At 35.3% G+C, this 22905-nt stretch overlaps 1 long non-coding RNA gene across 1 annotated transcript in view; it reads right to left on the bottom strand.

The window, feature by feature from the left end:
• Positions 1 to 9959: 9959 nt before the first annotated feature.
• Positions 9960 to 22905, bottom strand: part of LOC131381732 (uncharacterized) — a 29981-nt gene continuing 17035 nt past the window's right edge. The window contains exons 3-4 of the long non-coding RNA XR_009210634.1: positions 17671 to 17913; positions 9960 to 10342 (exon numbers count right to left, since the gene is read on the bottom strand). This is a non-coding gene — a long non-coding RNA (uncharacterized LOC131381732). The remainder of the gene's footprint in view (positions 10343 to 17670; positions 17914 to 22905) is intronic.

The following is a 22905-nucleotide window of genomic DNA, read 5'->3' on the forward strand; positions in this document are numbered from 1 at the left end:
GGGCTGAGGGAGGGAGATGGGGAGTTATTGTGTAACAGGTATTGAAGTTTCAGTTTTGCAAGGTAAAAAGCATCCTGAAGATGGATAGTAGATTGTCAATATTGCACAAAAATGTGAATGGACTTACTACTGTTAAACTGTATACTTAAAAATGGATAAGATACTTAATTTTGAATTATGGGTATTTTACAAGTAAAAATAATTAAAAGTGTACCTGAGGACACTTCTTGGTAGAATGTTTTACAGTTCTAGAAGTTCTCTTGGAGACCATGCAAAGAGCAACTTTCAGGCTCTTCCTCAGCCTGGTAATGTATTCCCTAAAGGGGAGTCAGGCTTTTGGCAGGTCCTCAATCTCCGTCATCTGTCTCCCAGTTCTGTGTCCCAGAAGACAGAATAGACAGCTGATTCTCTCCACTCTGATTTCACGTTTCCATTAAAACAAGCAAGTTCTTGTAAATGATCTTTTCTTCTATGTTTAAACTGAAGGTTTATTCTGCCTTTTCTACTTTGACTAACACATTGCCTGGTCCTTAGCCTAGTCACCCTCCAAGCAGTCATGGCTTTTTTTCATAGGCATTTTATCCTTGCATCTCAAAGAATCAATCTACCCTCTTCTTTCTCCTCCTCCTGCACATTCAGTTCCCCTGAGCTGTGTTCAGCTGTCAGCCTCTGCAATGAGCAGCACTGATTCCCCGAGTTATTAGGGAGCACTTGGAGCGTCTCTGCAGCACTGATACTGACAGTTGAACACACAGGAGCAGCTGGCTCAGTGGGGAAAGAGAGGGGAGGGAGTGAGAGCTATTCATTGCAGTGTATTTATAACTTGGCCCGGAAAGCAGGGATGGCGGTATTCAAATAGGAAAGGGTGAAAAGACATTTTATCCTAATTAAAAAGGTAATTAAGTAACACACCGAAGAATTTAAATCAGTGCTCTTGGTTTTTATGACAGGTCTGATGGTATAACTACCCAGAAATCTTTTTGGAACAACAAATGCTTCTTCTTAAGCGCTGCTGCTTGCTGAGTGGCCACCTATGGATGACAAATTATAGTAGGAATCCTAGGCAAGAGTGTCTGAGATAAGTAAAGATTTCTCTCAATGGAAAATATTGTATACAGGCATGAAATCTCCAGCTCGCCCAGATTAAAACTCTGTGCCCACATCATCACCACTGTCTCCTCTCTCCCTACCCACACTTCCCATCCAAACTGACCCGATCAATTTAATGATCACCTAGAAGATCTTCTAGTTTTCCCATACTCACTTTTTCTTCCACCTATTCTAACTTATGGCATTTCCTGTCATGGTCCTCTTCAATGGGCTTTTGTTTCCAAATATTTACAAATTAAATGTAGTTTTATGTATATATATGTGTTTCTTACCATTTGATGCTGCATCTCCTACTGAGGTATTTCTTAGAGAGTGAGGAAGCAGCCCATTGATTTCAATATCAAGTTCAAATGCATGAAAATTCTTAAACAATTGTTAGTCAGCCTTTGAAAATTTCAGGAGTTTCTTTGCAACTAACAGTCCTGAAACAATAATTTAATTATCTCTTACAAATATTATTTTAACCAGGTGCTCTTATAAACTGCTGATTGTTTTGAAGTACCATAAGTTAATTATTTTTCATCCATTCAATTTCTTAGTTTGTGAGTACTAGTTTATTGTTTTCTTTAGATTACACCTGTAACAAATTTATAATTATCTTCAAATTTATCTGAGTTTATTGTACTACATATAAAATAGTCACATATCTGTATTTATTTATAATAGTGTTTTGTTTCTACAGATGAAAATATAAGACATAAAGGTAAGGCTACACACATGTACATACAGTGTGAGATTTAATATATATAACAAATATTTTATCTTATGCTATTTAACATGAGAATATGGACAATCTCTTAGTAGGTCAAAATGATATGACAATTACCTTTTTCTTTTCTTTCTTCTCTTTTTTTTTTTGAGACAGAGTCTCACTTTATCACTCAGACTGGAGTGCAGTGGTGTGATCACAGCTCACTGCAGCCTCGACCTCCCGGGTTTGAGCAATCCTTCCACCTCAGCCTCCTAAGTAGCTGGGACAACAGGCATGAACCACAATGCCTGGCTAATTTTTCTATTTTTCCTGGAGATGGGGTTTTGCCCTGTTTCCCAGGCTGGTCTTGAACTCCTGGGCTCAAGTGGACAATCACATCTTAATGTGACTTACCAAAACAAAATACAATCAGAAATATTTGGATGTGAGTTATCCCTATGAAATGATAGTCCTCATTAATTTGCATATACATTCTTTGGACTACTCAGGTTATTAAAGAAAGGTCAAAAAGATGTTTATAATACTGCATTTGTTTCCTATATGAAATGCACCATGTCATAGCAAACAGTCTTTGGGTTACAAAGAATATTGAATTTGTGCTTTGCCAAAGTAAAGAGTAATGTCAACAGTTTCAACCTCACCTGAAATGATTTATCAGAAAAAAATATATATATACATACAGCACATTCATATTATTCATGGTAGTTATGTCCTGTAAAGTCTCTGCAAACACTGAATTAGTAAATACTGAACCATTGCTCCTAGGGGAAACACAGGGTTAAGTTCCTGGCAGCCTCTGGTCACCATTTTATCAACTGTTCAACACATAACTTTCTTCTATGTGTGTTTTTTTTTTTGTTTAAAGACACCTTATTTAATACGTATTGTTGATACATTAGCTTTGAACTCACAGCCAAAACGTTATAGCTCATATTATAGCTCATAAATGAGCAAAACTTATCTAACACATGTATTTTCTCCATAAGGCATATCACAGTCTACTTTTGCCTAAGAAAACTAGAGAGTGCTTCAGGATTATGCATGGGGACCATTTTAAATACTAAAATTATCAACAAAAAGCCAAAAAAAAAAAAAAAAAGAAGGATTAGACATGGCACCAAATAGACTGAAAAAAGGATACTTGTTTCCAGTATGAAAACTGAAATAGGAAGGCAGAGAGTCGTCTTGTTCAACTAGGAATGTGAGCATTGAGTGACTCAAATTTTTCACTGTTGTGTATATAAACACAAATTACCACAAAAGTAACATGAATATTAATTCTGAGGGTATGAGTGCATTTTAGAATTTGCAAATATAAAATCTATAATGAGGAACAACTATATCTTTAAGTTTTAGAAAACTATTAAATTATCATAAAAACAACTATTTTGTTAATATAGTAATTTTATCCACCCATTTACATTTATTTTGATTTTCTTATAAATGCCCAGATTAGAAATGAAAGAAGATAAATAATTTTTGACAAATGAAGATTACTGATTCTAGTAAGAATCAAAGTTCTCTTGGATGTAGCTCTGCACCCTGAATTGGTTCCAACTTCTTTGTCAGTAACTACATTGTTTTTCCATTTTCATGGTAGTTAGAAATTCTTCTGGGAAATATAAACGGATTCCTATTTTTACAGCCTGCACCAAATGTCTGAATAACCTCAGTGGACACACTATTGGAATGTGTGGGTTTTGGGGGATTCAGGAGGTTGAATCTTCCTACATCCTTAAAATGAGCAACCTTACTGCATGTACATGTTTTAGGAACTTTTTATGATTTCAAAGAGAAATATGCAATGTTTTGTCAAGTGCTAGAAGAAATTAACATTTCTTCTATATTAAAATAATTTAAAATGATAAAATATGGATAACTACAATGTTAAAGTTATTATTTGATAATTGGGTTTAAAATCTCTTAATTTCCAGGTAAAGACTATACAAAATATGATTATATATCCTACATGTAGAAAACGACCTATATATTCAAATATTTTTAATCTACAATTTGCTGGAAAGCTTATTTAATTTGAAGTGCCAAAGTTGTATACACTTGAAATCAGGTTGGTTTTAGGAACTTTGCTTTAATTCAGTTCTACTGAAAATTTTTATGGGCTGTATGGTACATGGATCATCTCTAAATGTGGGTCCATGGCTCCTGCTTTACAGGCCACCATAAAGAAAGCGTCATTTTGGGGAAAATAATATTTATATTTTTACAGATTTTTCTCAATAATATTTGTTCCCTAAAAGGTATTCCTAATTCAAATCCAAGGAACTAATCAGAATTTTTTTTTATTCCTACCTTGTTTTTTCTTTTCTCTGAAATTAACACTGATATTTTCCAAAGGCAAACTATAGGAACTTCCACACAGCAGTATTTTCTCTTTTATCTACCAGTCTCCATACGAAAAAACAAAATGACAAAAAAATACATTAGACTCTAAATTCTAACTTACAAATATTGGCAGTTTTCAGTATTTTTTTTTTTCTCTGCATCTCAAGCCTAATGAGGGTGAACAGTAGTGAGTTCATGAGCTTCTCCAAGTGAGCCTAGAGGGCCCAGCTTATCCCTGATGAGCTGTTCTCTGAAGCTCTGGTGTTTACCAAATATGTCAGATGGATAATGTTCATTAATGAACCTGAATATCTCGAAGCAGAGCGATTCCTCCAAATATTATGATGCTTTAATGACACTTGTAATAAGACCGCCAAGGACTACCAGCAGTTAACAAATACACATTTCCAAATGTAACGTTAGTAAATGTTTGAATGCAGCAAAACCTTAAGACTGGTATATGAAAGTCTGCTTACTCTGCCTCCTGAGGACCTCATAAATTAATGTGATGAGTGAGCCGGTGCCACAAGCAGAACTGGGGCTTCGGGGAAATGGGCAGCAATGGCATTTATAGCAATTTGCATTGAATATGTGGAAAAGGGAGAAAAACCAAACAGACATATAAGTGTAGAAGGGAGCAGAGACACTAAAAAGGGATATGAAATATAGCAAACTAAATGACTTCCTGTGTATTCTCACAAGAATCACTGTGAGAATGTGACTGAAGTGCCATTGTCTGGTCCAGCTTTCTATTGACCTCCTTATACCAAAGCATCGTCCTGGGACTGCCTGTCTGCTTGTGACATTGCTTTCTTCTTCCTACCCTACTCCAGGGTTCTGCTAAGCAACGAGTCTTAAGTCAGTCTCTTCTCAGCTTCATGGAGAGAAAACAAGCGCATTCAACTTTTCAGTGCATCTCTGTGGAATTCTATAGGCAGCTTTCATATCCTTGAGCTTATGTTTTCATACATGAGTTGAATATGGTGGTTGCTTTTATTGTTAAGTAGCCAACAGGATATTATTTGGAATCCACATCTGTTCTTATTTTTTCCCCACAGCAATTCTTACTGAAAAAATATGGAAAACTAATAAATCTAATTTCTACTTCCCCACAGAAAGGTTAGTGAAATGTTTTCTGAAGGGTAAGAAAGGGCATGACTATTAATAAAGTGTCAGGTGGAGTTCACAGTCTTGCACTATTTTATATATCCTCTTTGAAATAAAACCTATTTTTACCTATAATTCATTCATTCAATAAATATGTATCAAGGGCCTATTTGACATAGAGTGATACGTGGATGATTAGTAAATGATTTATAGTAAATATTTATTACATGATACAAAAGGCCATAAAAGAACATGGGACATTCAAAAATTTATCTTCTTTTGGAAAATCAAATTGCTATCCACCAAACTTAGTGCGGCTTTTACATATTTGTGTGCAAATATTTTGTAAAATGTGACAAACCTTATGTTTATTAGGAATGTAATGTCTTTTTTTTACCTCCTTCTCTGTCTCTTCTTTCTTTGTAATCTTTAATAATATTTCTTACTTGCAGATAACAGAAAATATTTATAAAAATGTTTCTCCTTTCTCCTTCTGTCATGTAGATTTGAGTTCTAATTTTTGTTCCTACATATGTGTAGGTAGTTACTAATTGAAATACAATCATTGTATTTATACTGTACACCCAGACTCTTCAAATTTTTCGACTCATTATTCTACTCCCACCAAACTTTATAAGTATCCAGGACAGCCCCTCTGAGCCTTCTTCGTGCTATCACTAAAAGCTATAATTATACGTGTAAAGTTTACAGAAACAAAGATTAATTAGTCAAATACTTTATTATACTGCTTCAGACACTTTTAAGGGTAACTAAAAATAAGTACCACAGCTGCTTTTATTATGCCTTTAGTAAATAAAAATAAGTTTATATTTTCCTGTCATCATTTTGTCGTAACTAATTAGATTCAGTAAACACCAACTTAGGAAAGAATGCTAACTAAGGTTATGATTTGGGAATAGATTTAAAGACAAAAACATTGCTTATGGATGTATATCTTGTTTTTCCTTGTTATCTTTCTCTTTTTTTTTTTGGAGGTAGAGTCTTGCTCTATCCCCCAGGCTGGAGTGCAGTCTCCCGGGTTCAAGCGATTCTCCTTCCTCAGCCTCCCGAGTAGCTGGGATTACAGACGTGATCCACAACGCCTGGCTAATTTTTGTATTTTTAGTAGAGACAGGGCTTTCGTCATGTTGGCCAGGCTGGTCTTGAACTCCCGACCTCAAGTGATCAGCCTGCTTCACCCTTCCAAAGTGCTGGGATTACAGGTGAGAGCCACCGTGCCTGGCCATCTTCCTCTCTTAAGGCAATGCCATCTCTATTAGTAAGTTTCATTTTGTGAGTTCTTAGAGAAATGAGTTAAGACATAGTCTATTACATCTAACTTAAAATGTTTATCCTGCACTTACTGTTTTATCCACTACCTTTGTCAACAGAAATATGAAATGAGTCCTAAATTTCATTGTCATAGATTTTAAATTTCATTTCCAAATTCTGTTTTCAGTAATATGGCAAAAAAAATTGCCCCTAACAAGCCTTCCTTCCTCACAGCTGTCTCCAATAGAGTATATTCTTTTCAACCCAAATATCCAAATGTGGGGTTGACTTTTTTTCTTGCTCCCCACTGCCATATTTGTGGTAGCAGTCTCTCCTGGTGGATTCATTCTTTTATCACCATTAGGACCATCCATGTTTACATTTATGCCTCTCAGCATTCTGCCATTTCAAGTTTGTGGTGTTATCTCTTTCAGTGATTTCTGTCTCCATTTAGTTACTGACTGGCCAAACCACATCTCATAATGACTATCAATAAAGGTGACTCATTTTCCAATATCTCTTCTTAAAATTACTTTTCTGTGGGTATGATGGTTAATTTTATTTGTCAACTTGCACGAACTAAGGAATACCCAGATTGCCGGGAAAACATTATTTCTGGATGCACCTGTGAGGGTGTTCCCAGGAAAAATTAATATTTGAATTGGTAAACTTAGTAAAGTATATGGTCCTCCCTGATGTGGATAGGCATAATCCACAGCTATCCACCAGCCTGAATAGCGCAAAAGGAAAGGAAAGTTGAATTCACTCACTCTGCTAGATCTGAGATGTCTTATCTTCTCCTGCCTGCCTGCAGATATCAGTGTTCTGAGTTCTCAGGCTTTTGGATTCAGACTGGGATATATAACATCAGCCTCCCAATTCTCAGTCTCCTTCAGACGCAAACTGAATTACACCATCAGCTGTCCTGGTTTTCCCTCTTTCAGACAGCAAATAGTGGGACTTCATAACCTCCATAACCACATTGAGCCAATTTCTGTAATAAATATCTTCTATATATATTAATATATGGATAAGTCTGACTAATACAGATTTTGGTAACAAGAGTGGGATGCTGCTAAAATAAATATCTAAAAATGTAGAAGTGACTTTGAAACTGGAGAATGAGTGGAGGGTGGAAGAGTTTAGAGGCACATGCTAAAAAAAGACTATACTGCTACGAATGAATTATTAAGGATGATTCTGGTGAGAGGCTACTTCTCAGTCATATTAATTATGATCAATAGAGACTAAGTCCCTCACTGACAACACAACATTGTCATTCTGCCATTCATACCCAGACAACACAGTATTGAATATTCCCCACTGTTTACTTCCTTTTCCTCCCTAATACTTCCCAAGGTGTGTAATTAAATTTTGTATTATACTTTATTTGTACTATTATACACTCAGATTTCAACTCCTGGTCTGCTCTTCATGGAATTTCTCTCGTCTTCTCAGTTTTAAAGAACTCTTAGTTTCCTACTTCAAGGAGTCCTATTTAGAGGGTTAATTAGAGGTGATCCAGCAGAGTTTTCTAATTTTACAATATTTTAACCATAAACAGAAGCACTAGCTGGCTCTTCACTAGAATTAATTTTCTTTTTTTTTCAGGTCACAACTAGGATCTATTTCCTGCCTTTTCTTACAGTTAGTTGTATCCTTGCTATTGAGTTCTAACCAATGGAATGTGAGTGAAAGTGATATGTGCTATTTCTGTTTCAAAGCTTTTAAGAAGCAGGCATACAATATGCACCATCCCCTTCCCCTTTTGTAAAATAGATGCAAATGATGAGGCCTTAAGGGATGGTGGATCCACAAGATGAAAAATATCTTCATCTTGCATTCAGAGATCTTTGAATCTCTATATGCAATATGTTGACCTGCTTTGATCTCTTATGTAAATGAGAAATCTTCTTCTATTATGCTTGTGTCATACTTTTCTGCCTATTCTCTGACTATTGGCAAGACCCTGAACAATACCTCATTTATTAACAAGACAATGAAAGAGGGAAAAATGATGCCTTAAATTTTTTTGAGGTTTTAATTTTGTACTTTAGTCATCTGTGACTTGTAAAATTTTCTCGTACAAGATTTTAAGTTTCTAGAGAATAAGAACATCCATTTTATCCTAAATAAATGATGATATGTGTATAGTAGTCAAGTAGAAGGAAATAATATTATGTCTATAAAACTTGTACGTAAGTTCCTTAATATAAATGTTAAGCACTGGCATATAAAAACACTTGTTTTAAACATTCAATAATAAAGTGTGATAAATTATTTTAGTATAATGAAGTATTAACAAAAAGCATAAGACCAAGAAGTGTACACATAGAAAGTGCTGTATTGTGTCATTTATTATTTGCCACCCATTCTAATTATCATAGCTCTTATAGTTACCTACCCTTCTTAAAAATCATTAGAGAAAATGAATCTATAATCTGCTTTTGTTGAATTTTTAATTATCCATAGCATCTATTCACTTCGAAATTGTGAAAAACTCCAGCAGGCTGTTTCACTTCACAGAAATCCTGCAGCAAGGCACCTGGGTTTCTGGTTTATAAATAACCTTGCTCTGCACTTTATTTTTTTGGTAAATGAATTCACTTGAGCTATATATCATTAAGGATTTTGTTTATGAGAGGTTCAGAAAGAAATAGCCAACATAAAGTAGCAGTGGCAAATAATGAAGCAAGTCATGAAGCATATGACAACACAGGTTTGAGAATCAGCTTATGGATGATCTGCTGTCTGTGAACCCTCTCATCTAATATTTGTAAGCGCACAGCTGGCAAAGATTCCTGTATTTTTCAGAGCCTTTATTGATTTATGTAGGAATAACAAATAGACCCACAGATATTCTACTAAAATGGTGTTGATATCATAAGGGAATAAAAAGTATCTCTTGTTTTGTCTGATTTGGGGCACAATCCCCTTAGTGTGTGAAGCATTAAGTGCCTCTAAAACAAGCCTCTTATTGACCACACCAGAAATAGGAGGAAGGCTCCTGGTAACAAAATCGTTCTGGAAAATTTGAGATTTAACAGCCCATTAACCTGCTATTAAAGACCACTGATGGGAATTTCTTAGAGAAATGAACTTGCATTGTGTGGGAAGTTAGCAATGACACCACAAAGGGAACTTGGCAATGGGAGGGGGAGGGAAAGGAAGATTCTTATCAAAACCCACGCTATTAAAGAAATGAAATTGGAGCTGCACAGAACTGAAGACACAGATTATGGGTAATGGTGCAGAACTGGGTTACATCAGCATTGGGTTTCAGGCAGTTCCCATTCTATTTTACCTGCATTGGCAGAAAGTTGAGCCAGTGTCAACTTCCACTTAGAATGCAGTTGATCACAGTGCTATGGAAAGTCAAATTGACAGTTAAGAGGAAGCAAAAGTTTAGGGTCATATCTCAGCTGGGTTTTAATTCATTCTCATTAGGCACACGAATACAGCAGAGCATACAGGGGGTGGTGGATTTTTTTTTCTTCTCCTTCTTCTTCATTTTTCTTTCTTTCTTTGTTTTGTAGACCATGAATCATGAATATTAATGCAATTGTATTCAGGCTGCCAAGGAGTGTCCAGGATGGTGGTGGAGGGAGCGGTAGGCTGCCACATTATCATGTTACAGGATTTGTTTAAAGAAAGGTTCCTGAGACTATTTTCCAAATGCATCCTGGTGAGCAGTCCCGCTCTCTTTGTGTTACATAATGTCCCATCTGTGCTCACGGGGTGTGGCTTGATGAGGATGCCATCAGGTGATGTATCTGACTTAATGGTATTCTTTCAGAGCTGGAGCAATAAACATTAATGGGCTTTAATTATATTCTTTGCAATGGGAGCAATAAACATTAGGGGCCCTATTGTACCCTGTCCCAAAATGTCCCCCAAGCCCAATTTGGAGAGTGTCTTGATAGCCAGCTCTAATTTCAAATCCTCTCTCCCATTCCACGTATTTTGAAATTGGGAGACTGAACAAAAACAATGAAACGAAATTAATAGGCATACTGCCACATAGCAGCCCCTCATATTATTTACCTGACGCATCAGTGCCCTAATAGTGGGGGAAAAAAAAAGATGCCGAGTGATCTGACTTATTTTTCTATGATGACAACTTGATAAACTGCAGCTACTAGCCACAGAGTTGCAGGGTTAAAATTGTTCACCTGGTACATAGAGAAGATCCATGGGACAGAGGATTAAGTTGCCTTGAAGACTGAGAAGATTGTGGGATTTTACGTTGAATCAAACATGAGGCGATAATTCATGATCATCTCTGACTCGATTTCATCTACATATTTCTGTTTTTGCTTTTTTTTGGTGAAACTGTATGCTAAAATAACAAATTTCCCATGAAACTACAGGAGTCCCATTTTACCATTTGTAACATCAGATATTCAACATGCTATCAAGGAAGAAAGACAGTTTTAAAATTATTTTCTTAAGATCTCCACTGGTCACATTCATTTCAGCGACTCATAGACTGTATTGATTTTTGGTACACTTGTTTTACTCATTTTGTTATTCTAATTTTGCTCTCCTCTCTTTTTCACAATTCTGTGAGTCTCAGGTATTGGCCTGTGAACTGGCGCATGATAGTATATCATTTAAACTGATAACCCCATCATTTCTTCCATAGCATATTTTGTCATAATTCCCAATACATGAGATATTTAGCTAAGGTAAAGTGCACATGGAAAATTTAGAGAGGAATTGTTATCAGGGTGAAATGCTATGTACTATGCAGAAGGCTTCTGGTTTGGGGTTCTGAACAATCAAAATTAAATAGACATAAATGCAATTAATGATATTATGTGAAGAGTTTGATACTATGTCCGTTTAACTTCTAGCCTTTATTCTAGCTTTGGAAGTTTTGTTTCCTTTTATTTTAACAGAATTTTAACTTCCTACCACAATAGGGAATGAGCCTGTGAGTAGATTCAGCAAAGAAAGTAGAAATAAATTCCTGTTGATTATTTTATTTAACACTGTGGTTTCTCTGGCAAAGACATTTAATTTCAAAGTGTTTTCACTTGGCCACAGCCGTAATTGTGCGTAATATCCATTATCTTTTAATTGGAATTATCTTTTATCGTTGGCTACATTTATCTGAGGATCCCTTCAGAAAGCCCACCAGAAGCTCAAATTCCAATTTGTTCTCTCAGCTTGACTAATGATGAAAAGTACCAAAAACGACTATTATGTGTTTATAAATCACCTCTTTTATCCTGATGCAGTTCCGGGATTTTATGCTGTTAAGTACCATTTCTCTGTGGAATGTAAATGCAAAAACAACAACAACAAATTCAGCATAAACAATGGCGCAAAATGAGAAAGAACAAAAAGTCTTTAAAGGAAGCATCACAAAAGCGAAGTTTGAACAGAGAACAGCAGAAAATATCGATGAGAAAATATATTTCCCACAGATTAAAAAAAAAGTATGAGTCAAAAATAGTCCCCATTTGCTTAGCATCTAACAGTTCTATTTGGAAAAGCATAGAATCTGTGGCACAAAAGCGAATATATCTTAATTGGGCTCACTTGCATCCACCTGCTACAGTTCCTTTTTAGTCACATTGAATTTGTCTAACAACACTTGTTTATATTCCCTTGCTAGCACATTAGCATTTATTTCATTTCATAAAATAAGAAATATGGCCAGTTTAAAATGTTGAAGATACAGTGGCCAAGAAACTTAAGGTCAGCTTGTGGACCACAGCAATCAACTTGGACTTCTCATTGTGAAATATTACTCTTAGATCATCACCTGCTACCAAACGTCCTTGATTAATTGAATCATTCATCCAATAATTATTTATTGAACACCTGCTGTGTGCCAGACAATCTGCTAGGAACTCAGGATGAAAAGTGCACCAGTCATTGTGGCAGCTCCCTTTACCGCAGCTTTTGTCTGTTTCAGCTCCTCACCACTACCTCCACTGACCCACCCCCCACCGCCCCACCCAGGTCTTCGCAAAACAGTTGCAAGTCCTCTTGAGGGAGCTCTGAATCTACACAAGCAAAGATGATATGCCACCCCGACATGCCATCAATATTACGTCCCCCGCAGCCTCTAAGGCACAAACTTAGTGGCTCATTGATGTTTGTGGAGCTTCTGCATTGTTTCCTCGATCCCTTTTATTATCAATTGGACCCAATATCTACTTCTGCCAGTAAAGTATACAGGAACTTGCGATACTGCTGTGACTTTTAGGGCAGTAACTAGGCTGAGCCTCTGGATCTCATAGAGAGCACTTGGATGGGACTATAAGGCTTGACATAGTTTTGCCTTATTGTGAGAATAGACATAACTTCCTCTGTTGCCAACAGATGGACTCAGGTCCAGGATTGCTGTCTTTCTTTCAGTCTCTTCACTTCCTGACAGCCAGACACCTTCTGATGTATTCAGACATGATCAAAGAAGGCCCCACTACCCCATCCAGCACATTTTTGAATACTGTGTCTATCATCCCCAGCACAGTATAGTACTACAAAGTCCATTTCCTAATCATAGCCCAGGTAAATGATATCTCCTCACTCATCTTGTGTATTGATCTTTATCCCTCATTCTTCAAAATGTGAGTGAATATCCCAGCATAACTGACCTTTCTCATATTATACCTATGATTTTCTGCTCATCCGTCCTATCACATTTCAAAGGAAGACATTTAACAGCTTGCGTTGTCCCCAAATCAGAATTCATCCTTCTGTATTACCAAATTGACTGAGTATCTAAGCCTCACTTCCAACCCAGAGGTTTTACCTGTTTATCTATTCCCAGTGACCCCTGTATAGACTGCAAGACTGCCCGGAACTCTGGTTGGATAATTGAGGACTTGCTTCTTGTGATCTGAGGTCTCCGATGGTAGGCATCTGCCTGCTTCCCCATGCAACTGAGTGTCACCTGCATATGAGAATATCTTAATGTCTTCCTATATCTTGGTACCTCATTATCTCACCTTGGCAGCCATGGTGCTTTACATGATCTCAAGTTTGGCAGACTAATGTCTTCTCCTGAAACCATGATTTTCTGCTCAGCTCTATCTCCCCATACGTATTCACTAACTGATCAGTCCACTTAGTCTTCTTTTGACCTAACATATGGGTCTTGTTTTCTTCCCAACTACTTCCTTTTTTCTACATGGTCTATAGCAGATTACTTCACGATGTTTAAGTCCTAAGACATAAATTTTTGAGCAGCAAAATGTTTTTCACCTCCTTCACTTAGTTAGATCAGTTAAGTTACTTTTATAACCAAACAATGAACCTTGACTCAGATGGCTTAAATAAGAAAAAAGTATTATTTCACATTAATGATTCTGGAGGTAGGGTAATTCCAAGTTTGGTTATTTCAACAGTTCAGGGATGTCAAGAAACTACATCCTTTCCCTCTTCCTGTTCTGCTCTCTAAGCATGTGGACTTGCCCTCAGGGGTGTGTTCCTTATGGTTAGGAGTTGTCTGTCTCAGTTTCAGGTACCACAATGACATCCAAGACAGAAAAATAAGAATGTTACTTTCATTGCATATATTTCCTCCATGAGGAAAACCTTTCCCAGCAGTCCCTCAGAAGATATCTGTTACAGAATCATTGATTATATTTTCTCCTTATGCCCTTGCCAAAATCAATTATTGGTAAAGGGAATGGGATTATAGTAATTGGCTTTGATCAATCATAATCCAGTCAGTAGGTCTAGGGAGGGAACTAGCTCTCCGTAAAGCACATGGAGGTCCAATGCAGAACTAAACTTCTGTTACCAGGAAACAAGGAAAGTCATGCCTGTTGGTTAGTCAGCCAAGCACACCTGCCACATTAGTTATCCACATACATGCTGTGGAGCAGAAACGAAAGGTCTGCCTGCCCACTTTTCAATGGCACAGGACTCTCAGTCCATCCAGGGTTTGCTCACACAGTTGTTGGTTACACCCCATGCCACATGAAGAGTCCTTCCTTTTCGACCCTCTCTCAAAGCCTGAGGAGTAAGGCACATACTGTAATTCTTGATGGAAGCAGTGAGTGTTACCTGTTTTCTTATCATTTTATTGTTAAATGCAGCAAATAAAATTTTCCTTTTATTTTATTTTATTTTATTATTTTATTTTATGACAAACTCTAACTGTGTTTCCCAGACTGGAGAGCAGTGGTGTGATCTCAGCTTACTGCAACCTTTGCCTCCCAGGTTCAAGTGATTCTCCTGCATGCCTAGGCCTCCAGAGTAGCTGGTATTACAGGTACTGAGTCACCATGCCAGGCTAATTTTTGTATTTTTAGCAGAGACATGGTTTCACCATGTTGGCTAGGCTGGTCTTGAACTCTTGACCTCAAGTGATCCGCCCACCTTGGCCTCCCAAAGCTTCTGGTTCTTAAAGTATTTTATTTCCATAACAGTAATAAAGGAAAGTGGTTACTTAAAATTAGGCTTGAGAGATATGTTACTTGAACAGGTCAATGAATAGTCTGGAAAGAGTAGTAGAGAAGGAGGAGAAGGGTGAGACAATAATCAATAAATAACTCAATATTTCAGTTTGATATCAGGCTCTTAATACCATGCCTGAGACATAGTATGTGCTCAATAAGTGCTTGGAGCAGAAAGGAAGAAAAGGGGAGTGTTTCACCAGAATTCCACAATAAGTTTTCAAATATAATCAATTTCATTAGGTAATCCAGATTTCATTGGGTTGTAAGGATTAAAGTGATCCAAAAGCACAACTAGTCTTATAAATAAAGTTTGTTGATTTCCAGTAGGGGCATACTCCTTCTGAGTGATGTAGATAACTGTGTTAAATTCGTAGCCATTGTTTTTCCTTTGGAAAAGAACCTAGAAATTGGAGTATTTTGTGGTAGGTATGAAATCAAATGACTCTGGAAGATGATTTGCTTCATTACACTATAGGAAATATTGATTAACTGTCCTATCAACATCTCAGAAGAAGGCAAAAGTAAGTGGATATATCTCAGCACAGAGAACAATGCCAATAGCAGAGTAAGGAGGAAAGTTAGAGACAGTGGAACTGGGATACTTAACAACATGGCTGTAGATTCAAGGCCAACACCTCATAGAATGTTATGCAGTTCCTTCATTATTTTTGCTTTGAAATAAGAATAGCATTATTTGTTTATTTAGCAATGTTTTTGAAATTAACATTCACTTACCTGTATATGTATATATATATATATATGTGTGTGTGTATATATATATGTATATATAATACTTGTTTCTAAACATGTTTTATAAACATCTTCAAACAAAAGCAAAGCTGACAAAATGTTACAACAAATACCTGTACATTCTCCATCTAGGTTCATCAATAGTTAACATTTTGGAAAATATAAATGCATACTCATACACACATACACACACATGCACACACACACACGCACACATACTCTACATAAGTATGTTACAGACTTATAATACTCCTTGTCTTAGTCTGTTTCTGTTGCTACAGCAAAATGCTTGCGACTGGGTAATGTATAAATAACACTAACTTATTTCTCACAATTTTGGAGGCTGGAATTCCAAAATCTAAGTGTCACCAAGCTCAGTGTCTGGGGAGGGCCTGGTCTCTGCTTGCAAGGTAGGGACTTCTTGTGTTCTCTGGAGAAGATGAACGCTTTCATCTCACCCAGCAGAAGAGCTAGAAGAACAAATAGGGCATAGCTACTTCCCTCAAGCCCTTTTTTATAAGGGTACTAATTCATTCATGAGGAGTAAAACCGTCCTGATTTGATTATTCTAAAGGCCCCATCTTTTGATACTGTAAATTGAGTCTCAGGTCTCAGCATACGAATTTTGAGGTACAAATACATTCTAGCCATGGCACTTTTGAATACTCCAGCATGTATCTCCGAAAAATACAGTTTTCTAGAAAACCAAAATGCCATTATCAAATTTAGAAAAATTAACAGTGACTCCTTAATGTCCTCTATCATCCAAACCCATTTAGCCTACACATATGTCACCCTAAACTTGGATAAGTTCACACACTGCATTAAATTGTCTTGTTCCTTAAATGTATTTAAATTTCTCCTGCACAACTATCTTTTTATTTTTCCCATAATATTGTCTTTTGGACAGCCTAAACCTTTTTGTTTTGTGGAATGTACTATGTTTGGGTTTTATCTGATTATTTTCTCATCGTGCTATTTAATTTGTTTCTTTATCCCCTATGTATCTTGTTAACCAGAAGTTAAGTCTGAGTGCTTAATTAGATTCAGATTAAACATCCTTGTGTATACATTATATTGCATTGCTCTATGAGCTGCGTAATTTCAAGTTGTCCCACTATTAGTTATGCTAACTTTGAACATTTGGCTAAGGTCTGATTTTCAAATTTTCCTATTGCAAAAAATTTTTTAAATTATTTTATACAGAATACATATTGAATAATTTTGAATAGCTATTTTTTATTAGGCTTGCTTTTTCAAAAAATTAACCCCTTTCAATTTATAATTCATTATCATGAAGATTTTTTATATTTATAGCAGGAGTACGTGATGTTCACCATGAATATGGCTATTTTAAAAATGGTTTTAAATGTGGCTTGTATTTTTATTCTCTAACATATTTAGTGTGGTAATTTTATCTTTTGAAATAGGTCTTTTGCATTTTGGAGATTAATTTTCTTATTTGGGAGAAGATATTAGTAGTTTTAGCAGTTTCTCATTGACTCTTGGCTATTAGTCTGCTAAAAAAGTGAACTGGCGAAGTGAGTGGTTGGGGTACTACCTGGCTCTTTCAGCAGGAACCTCATTTCAGCAGGAGGGCTGCATTGAGCAGTTACCACACCAATTGCTCAAACTGCCGAAATATAAATTATAAGGGGAAAAAGTAGAAAAGTGAGTTAGCATTTTAGTTGTGAAAATATATGTAATTTGAATTCTGAGGGAAAATAATTTTAATCAAGAGAAAAATATAAATCTAAATTTCTGTATAAGGAGGTTAAAACCAAGAGAATTGTGGGGTTCTTCCTGTGAGATTTCTCCATGATATGAACAATGTATACACTTCCATAGGAAAATGCTAACCAAATAAATAAATGCTCAAACATTTTTACTTATATAGATATTCACAATTTAGTTTAAATAATAGGATTGTACCTTTTACTATTATTATCTTACCATTTGGCAGTGTTTAGTTTTCTTCTTTGGAAAATGTATTACAAGTAATATAACTACAAAGTTTATTCAAAAATGCGAAATTATGATGCTGATATCAAATATTCTTGATGTTCCTGGTAGACTTGATTTGAGGATGAAAATATCTTATTCAAAGATAGCCGCTTCTTTTAACTTCCTGGCTTCATGATTCAGACTTTGTATTAATTTTTCATCAGCTGTGTTTGTCATCTCTGAGGGTGAACACTGTATAAAATATAAAGTAAGAAAGTATGGGTGGGAATTCCTCTTCACACCTTTGTCTCTACATAGCTTTTTAACTTTTACTATTTTGAAGTGGTTGTTAAATTTACTGAAGTCAAATTCTTCCTCTAGAAGTGGTATATGTTTTGAGAAACAGTTCTAAAAGACCTTATCAAGCTATATTATGCTAAGAACACAGATATGCTTCCAAGAGAAAACCACAAATTACTGGTCCTTCATATTCAGAAGATAGTGTTAAACATATTTACTATATAGAAAATATGTAAATAAAAGTAAGTTTATTTACATAAACTTACATAACTTTATTTTATTTATTTAAATAAACTTACATAAAAGTAAGTTTATTTACATAAACATTATTATGAAGTTCTTAATGTAATTTATATTGTCAGATATGTGCAAAGCATCATAAATGGATTTCAACTTCAGCAGCATAGTGGCTTAACACATCTATATGTATAAGTCATGTACACCTATATGTATAAATATATAAATAACATGTATTTATACATCAATATGTATGAAACACAACAATATTTATAAATCACATCTATAAGTACTGTTAGAAACAATCCCACTCATTTTGTTCTTAAGTTTTTAACAAATCCAATACCCTCCATCTGTGTACAATAATCTGGAAGACTGGCAGGGGCCTGGATTATATTGTTATGTTTGGTCCAACGTCATGATTAGATTAATGGTGTAAATTTCTTCATTGCTGTAGTTCTAGTAACAGACTTCCCTCTACTTCCAATGCCAATACTGACTGACTTACTATATAAGTCAAGCAGTCTGCTTTATTATTTTCTTTGTAATGGGATTTGCAATAATACGAATTTGTATCACTTGAGTATTGTTGAGATTCATAAAATAACTATTGAAAAACATTTTAATATACTTCATTGAAAAGAATGATAATAATTAGAATAACTGCTATGTGAATTCACATGTAATCTTTTTATATATTTCAGAAAATAAAATGTTTATAAAAAGTTTTAAATAATGTTACAAATGTTAAAAAAGATTATTTTACAAACACTAAAGTTCTAAGCAATTACAGCATTATTTTTTGGGGAGGTCACAATACTAAAGGGCAAAAAAACAAGACATGAAGCTTTAAAATTGAGATATTTCTGTGTCTTAGTCTGCAAGACAGGAATAGTTAGAAAAGTAGATGATGTCCTGGCAATCAAGTAAAAGCACTGTGGCATGTTTTAAGCTATAACACCATCCACCAACTTGTGCTAATTACAGAGACTGACGGCAAATAGGCAAACTGATGTAATTGTATGTTATGTGACAAGTCCAGAAAAATAGATTGGATTCAGGCAGTGTTCCGTGTGAAACATTACTTCCTAGATCTGCTAGTATGAGTTTCGGAATTTTGACTGCAAATGCAATTTTGGTCCTCTTGGTTCACATTCATATACTTAATTGTCCCTGAAGCTTTCCTCCTTCCCTCTCTTCATACCTCTTTCCTTCCTTCCTTCCTTCCTTCCTTCCTTCCTTCCTTCCTTCCTTCTCCTTCCTTCCTTCCTTCCTTCCTTCCTTCCTTCCTTCCTTCCTTCCCTCCCTCCCTCCCTTCCTTCCTCCCCTCCCTCCCTTCCTCCCTTCCCTCCCTCCCTCCCCCTCTTCCTTCATTCCTTGCTTTCTTCCTTCCATCCTTCCTTCCTTTGCTTTCTAACTTCTTCCCTTCCCCCTCCTTTCTTTCTACTTATGACTTTATGAATGCAAAAGTATTTGTAGAAGAACTAAACATTTACTATGGAATAAATAATATGCGGCTAACTAAAATAAACCCAAACATAATGACACGTTTAAAATAATATGCAGGCCTAATGGCAAGTTATATTTAATAGAACCAACCATTATATAACATGTAAATATTGTCTATATAAGACCCATCAGTATCTTGGGATGAATATTTCAGCCTATTTTAATATATATTTTTCTTCGTAAAAAAGAAAAAAATAAGTGTTTGAAATTAAAAAGCCATCTATTATAGTGTAACTGAGGACATAAATGTTGATCTACAATGAAGAAAGCCTTTTATCAATAGTTAAAAAAATATACTCAGTCTTGAAAAATTGCAGAGATTCATTTGGTAGTGGAAAGGTCAGAAGCCTATTTCTGTACACCCTGCCTAACATGGTCCCTAACAATATTTTTATGTAGGCAAATTAAGAATCAAACTGTATGCAAATATTTCAGGTTACATAGATTAGGTACCACTAAATTATATAGATAATAATTCTACTTAACATGAAAAAAATGTTTCTCTATCATTTTTCCTCTGCTCATTCTGCCACACCCATCTCGCTAATTAAGTTCCTTAACCTTGAAGATAATGATATTGCAGATTTTTTTAGGAAGAAATGAATTTGAGGATAAATTTACGTCATATTAAATGAAAACTACTTCTGAGAATAACCTTGAAAAGGACCATAATATTTGCTACTGCAGATGAATAAGGTTATTTGAAGAAAGAGATGAGTGTAGTGGCAGGAAATAAAGTAAAAATATGATATTTGTCACTGTCCTTGGATTTTTGTCTAAGCCCCTAATTATAGATATAAAACCTGATAAAGATCATGTTTTAATGTTTTAAGATTTTCCTGTGAGAAATAATATACAACTTTATTCTTATATACTAGAATATATCTATAATTTTGTAGAATATTGCCCTTATCTGAAGATTAAATAAGCTTTTTTGAAAACAAAACAAAGCAAACCTTATAGAAGAGTGTGCTTTATTTCTCACATAGATAAATATTCCAACTCAAATATAGCAGTCTGCATTAAGGAGAAATTTTAAAATCTACACAAATTGTAGGACTCCAGGTTATTATTGTATTAAATCAACAAAAATCATGCTGTATTTGGCTATTCTTATTACTACTCTTATTACTAGATGTTCATTACTAGACATGCATGTTTTAACTTAAAATGACTTGATGTTGAGGTATAATGAGTGAACGAAATGTCACAAATACAAAATAACGATTTCAATATAAAATAATTATACATTTGAAATGCATCTGTTCCCTTTAACATCTATCATTGTTTCTTCAATGTTTAATAAAATAATAATCTTTTGGTCTCTGTCTCACATTTACACAGGACTTTACAATGATCTTTATCTTTTCAGTAGTAACAGATCAACTACCAGCCCGTAATATTTACACCCCTCTGGAGACCCACCAGCAATGACAGAGGACAGACTAACGCTATGCAGCCAGGAGCACAACATAAGCAAACAAAATAATTAGATCTGTGAAATATAAAGTTGATCCTAGAAAACGATTGTAAAAATACCCCTTCTAGCTTGGAGCAAAGGGCAACTGTGTCACTGTCTCTTACCTTCCCAGCCTACCCACATTTCCAACTCTACAATCTTCCACATTTCACCAAAATCCACATTCTGGTGTTTTTGGAGATCCTGATACTTACCAAGGCTTGATGATTTCTGCAATCAAGAATTTCTTCAAATCAGTTACAGTTTTATCTGACTACGTGTCCTGGAGGATCATGAAGGCTTAATAATTTGGAGTAGATTAACCGAGAACACTCAGCAGACACCACAGAACTTTTTCATGCCTCTTCAGATGGCAGCTTACCAGAAGTATGGTGAGTGATTTCACGGCTGCTAATCAATAAAAATTCTCCCCCAAAACGTTGAGCACTTGTTTTCAAAATGGCTTTGAAGACAGTTTTAAAAATCATAGTGTGCATAGACAATTCTTTAAAAACAAAAAAACCAGAAGTGTAAATATCCTATGTTTAAATAATGACAATTTATAAATCAGAGTGTTTTATCTTTCTTCTTTGACAAATATATCTTCATAATGACAACATCAGAAAAATTTGATTTAGCTGTAGTATTTACATAACATTGTCAGCAAATTTTCTTGTCTTTATCTCGGCAAAATAATAATCTTGAAATAATAAAGGCTTTAGTAAATTAGTGTTCAATTGGTAGTAATGGTCTAAGAAATTAACAAGAAAATATAATTTTATTCCAAATGTATATATTTTGAATATATTTATCAATAATGTAAATTAAAGTAAATGTAATAAATCAAAAACTATTTTCAATAAGTTTTCTCTTAAATATTCAGAATTTATCTATGCAAAATATAAATTATAATTATTGAATACCAAATTTTCGGTGGCTCATGCCTGTAATCTCAACACTTTAGGAGGTCGAGGCAGGCAGATCACGAGGTCAGGAGTTTGAGACCAGCCTGGCCAACATGGTGAAACCCTGTCTCTACTAAAAATACAAAAAAACGTGGTGGTGGCGAGTGCTTATAATCCCAGCTCTTAGAAAGGCTGAGGCAAGAGAATGGCTTGAACCCAGGAGGCGGAGGTTGCAGTGAGCCAAGATTGCACCACTGCACTCCAGCCTGGGTGACAGAGCGAGACTCTGTCTCAAAAAAAAAAAAAAAAAAAAAAAAAAAAGAAAAGAAAAGAAAAAAACTTTAATTTTTATTAAATTAATTAAATTGATATAATATGTTCGTAAAACATAAGACTATTCACAGTTCTAGCACATTCCACTAGTTGACATTGTAAGAAAGTGGTCTCACAATGCATGCTTGTTAAATCCACACCAACATACATACAAATTCAAGACTCATAAGAATTGTTTAATATTGCAAAATGTTTCTCAGCTGCCATGTGCATGATATGCTAATTGTTTAGTGTTCTGGAACCATGAATTGGAATGTGAATAGAAGCAAGAAAATGGACACTCAGCACCACCGGGAAACAATACCTTGTCATGATAAAATCTTTTGCATTCCTGCTATCTGAGAGAAGGATTTGACAAGTTAATTAATTTGAATTTTCTTACGTAAGCACATCTGCGGCTCCAATTCTCCATGCCATTTGAAATACTGTCCATCTCTAAATTGGGCAGCAATAGAAGCCACGAGCCTTCACGACATTCTGACATTGTCACCTTTTGTTTGA

This window comes from Hylobates moloch, unplaced genomic scaffold, assembly GCF_009828535.3.
Source record: "Hylobates moloch isolate HMO894 unplaced genomic scaffold, HMol_V3 SCAFFOLD_2, whole genome shotgun sequence".
NCBI lineage: Eukaryota > Metazoa > Chordata > Mammalia > Primates > Hylobatidae > Hylobates > Hylobates moloch.